The 3890-nt window shown below is 37.1% G+C and overlaps 1 non-coding gene across 1 annotated transcript; it reads left to right on the forward strand.

Moving 5' to 3' along the window:
* The first annotated feature begins 2716 nt into the window (after positions 1-2716).
* LOC123754760 (small nucleolar RNA U3) lies at positions 2717-2915 on the forward strand. Its single transcript, XR_006772426.1, has one exon. It is a non-coding gene; the product is annotated as a small nucleolar RNA U3 (small nucleolar RNA).
* Positions 2916-3890: the final 975 nt, after the last annotated feature.

Consider the following 3890-nt stretch of genomic DNA (forward strand, 5'->3'; position numbering starts at 1 on the left):
AAGGATTAATCCAGTTGAACATGCTTGCTATATTTGCTCTAAAGATGTACGTGGTTGGTATTACCTTGTTACAGCCCACCCTCCTGTTTAGATAGTATGTTTTGTAATTAGGTGGACTGTCGTATATTATTATTATTATTATTACTATTATTATTATTATTATTATTATTATTATTATTACTATATTGACGTAAAAGGCAATTAGATATACAATTTGGTACTATGCACTCCTTTGAGTACAAAAACAAATAAAGCTAACAACCAAACATATAATAATAATCTAATAGAGCACATACATGTTCTTAATATGTCTCAGATAGCACGTAATAGGCTTAGGAAGGATAGGTTAAGATAGTTTCTCTTTTTTATGGCAACATCAATGAGAAACCCTTTCCGGTTTTTCTTATTTGAATAGTACCTATTTTATACTTTCTGATTGCTGTTTAAGTCAATATATGTACAATGTTTTTTATCGTTAATATAAGCAATACCTAAACAGCAGGATTGGCTGCTAGTAAACTTATTTAATTTTGTATATATAAACTTATCTAATTTTGTATATATACATATAAAGCGTCCCGGTAGTACAGTCGGGTTCATAGTCGATGCACAATCCAACCCGTCCTCGGACAATGTCCATTCCATCCAACGGTCGACCCCAAAGACACATTCATAAAATTTAACATGCTGTTCATTCAAAATAGGATATTTCTCAAATATATATTAATATGATTTTATATAAGCATATTGTGCATATTTAGACATGCATTAGAATAGGCTAGGTGTTTCGATTTCATTGGCGATTATTTTTATTTGTAGAACGTGGGTGAAACATTTACAGCATTGTGTTTCGAACAAAAGTCGTCAGAAAAGCACTTGTTCCGGAAGTGTTCGGACGTAATCAATTGTGAGACGTGTGTAAACTGTTTTTCATTCATGAACAGGGGAGTTTGGCAGGTGCATGGAATAGACTTTGGCCTTTGTTTATGAAGACAGGCTGCACAAACGAGAATTCCGGATTCAAATCCCTGGCGGGACCGAAATGGTTGAGCACATTTCATTTCACCTAATGCATCTGTTCACCTAGCAGTAAGTAGGTATTCAGGAGTTAATCAGCTTGATGTGGGGGTTGCATCGTTGGCGAGGTCAGTAAATCGACCTTGGGGATGGAGAGACCTCGAAATAAGCCTAACGTGTATAAATACACTTTGGCTTCCTGGCCCCAGACACAATGAATTATTATTGATTATATTCAAGAAAGGTGGTATACTAGATAGATAAAACAATGGTTAAAACAAGGAATCGTGCTAAACGGGAATGAATCTGGAGAAATGCGGTATGTAGGGTACCAAAGGGTTTCCTTTTAGGCAATTTCCCTTTTTGTCATGTACATCAATGACCTGAAGGAGAATATTACAAACCACGTCATCAAATTTCCAGATGCCACAAAGATTTATGGTAAAGTGGGAAATGATAATGATATCGAAACATTACAAAGAGATCTACATGAACTCCACAAATGGTCAAAAGACTAGCAAATTCTATTTTAATATCGACTCTTTAATATCGTTTCTTGCCTGAAACGCCTTGCGTAATAGTGGCTTCATTGATTGGGTAACTCCTGTCCCTACAATTGCATCTTACTCTTACGTTCTTTGTACACACATTATTTTGAAAAAACATATGAATTTGTACAAATGCAAGACCTTGCATGTGGGGCATAGCAACACACACCACAACTATCAAATTAATAATATTGCATTACAGCAGACTGCATGAGGAAGGAAAGCACCTTGGAGTCAAAATCTGTCACTCACTGAAAGTTGCACAACAGGTAGGAGCAGCAGTCATAACTCTAACCAAATCCTTGGAATAATCAAGCGTACCTTTGACCTTAATTACGGAAAAGAAGGCAGTGATTCAATTGTATAAATCTCTGGTGCGCCCCCATTTACATTACTGTATTGAGTAATCCAATAGAGCATGAAGACCTCATTTTCGGAAGGACATGGCTGCTCTGGAGAAAGTGCAACACCAGGGAACAAAAATCTCCTTCCAATGCTAAGTTAACTCATGTATCGGGAATGGTTGAGGGCCACAGGGCCAACGATAAAGCAAACCAGGCATCACAGGGCGGATCTCATTGAAAATTAAAGTACTGAACAATTTGGAAGATGTTGATCTGAACAATTTATTCAAAAGGTCAGATGTAACAAACAAGGAGCAACGGTTTCAATCTCAACAAGCCACAATGCACGATTGAGAACAGGAGATGTTCTTTCACCCCCAGGGTTATAAACTCGTGGAACAGCCTACCCATTGAAGCCGTAAATGCCAAAACTCTGTTAAATTTTAAAATCCAACTGGAAAAGATCATGAAGTCAAATGGGGTGACCTTCGACAAGCCGCCGATTTTCTGTCCTTGTCGAGGCCACTAATGATTGGGGCCCTTAGGTAAATTCAGGTAACTCATGTGATGCGCCTTTTTTTCAACAAATATCTTTTTAAAAGGAAACGAACATCATGTAATTCCTAATATATAATATTTAATTATACTATAAAATCTATCTTTATAAGTAAGTGGTATTCCTATTCATATAATTTCTACTTTTGTTGTTTGCTATTAATATGAGTATAAACAAGATAAGAAGGATGACTAGTACTGCGTAGGTGCGCAGTGCGATATGGGAGTCGTCGGGTTGCCGAGTGTTTCGACATGATCATACTTCATAGGATCAATTCTATAGTATGATTGCCGAGTTCCTTGTCCGAAACTTGGAAAGAATCACACTGTGATGATGTAGCTAAGTGCAAGCCTCTGAGCGCGAAGCAGTTCTAGGTCCCTGATCTAGGACTTTGATGACCGTTCATTCTCGGTTTACCGGGTGTGAGGAGGCTTGCACAGGCTGAGCAGTGAGATTCACAATCAACTGTGGAATTTCCATGGGTTTTTTAATAAGGACGTTAGTCCGCTCCCGATGGGGAGTAACAATTAATACAACTCAAACCTATTACATATTATGACAAAATTTATTGTCAATATATTTACAACTACATAAATTTTATGTGGGATTTATTCAATGTAAATATTTTATTTTTTTGAGATATATATACAAGAGTTGTTACATTCTTGTACAGCCACTAGTACGCGTAGCGTTTCGGGCAAGTCCTTAATCCTATGGTCCCTGGAATACGATCCCCTGCCGCGAAGAATCGTTTTTTCATCCAAGTACACATTTTACTGTTGCGTTAAACAGAGGCTACAGTTAAGGAATTGCGCCCATTAAATCCTCCCCGGCCAGGATACGAACCCATGACATAGCGCTCGCGGAACGCCAGGCGAGTGTCTTACCACTACACCACGGAGACTGCTTTTTGTGTTCTTCGGATTTGCATTTCACTCCCCATCTCATGCTTACTTCTCTATTTTACATTAATAAAAGTCTCGAATTTGGTGTATATATAGATGCATTAGAATAGTTTGTGCAGAGGAGTTTAAATAGTAAATACAGTGCCAAGGCTTAACCAAGCTGAACAAGCTTGCTATTTTTGCGGGAAAGGTGTACGTGGTTGGTATTACCGTGTTACAGGTCTATAATACTACATATAAGTTTGTGCAGAGGAGTTTAAATAATAAATATAGTGCCAAGGATTAATCCAGTTGAACATGCTTGCTATATTTGCTCTAAAGATGTACGTGGTTGGTATTACCTTGTTACAGCCCACCCTCCTGTTTAGATAGTATGTTTTGTAATTAGGTGGACTGTCGTATATTATTATTATTATTATTACTATTATTATTATTATTATTATTATTATTATTATTACTATATTGACGTAAAAGGCAATTAGATATACAATTTGGTACTATGCACTCCTTTGAGTACAAA

Source organism: Procambarus clarkii, chromosome 66, assembly GCF_040958095.1.
Source record: "Procambarus clarkii isolate CNS0578487 chromosome 66, FALCON_Pclarkii_2.0, whole genome shotgun sequence".
Taxonomy (NCBI): domain Eukaryota; kingdom Metazoa; phylum Arthropoda; class Malacostraca; order Decapoda; family Cambaridae; genus Procambarus; species Procambarus clarkii.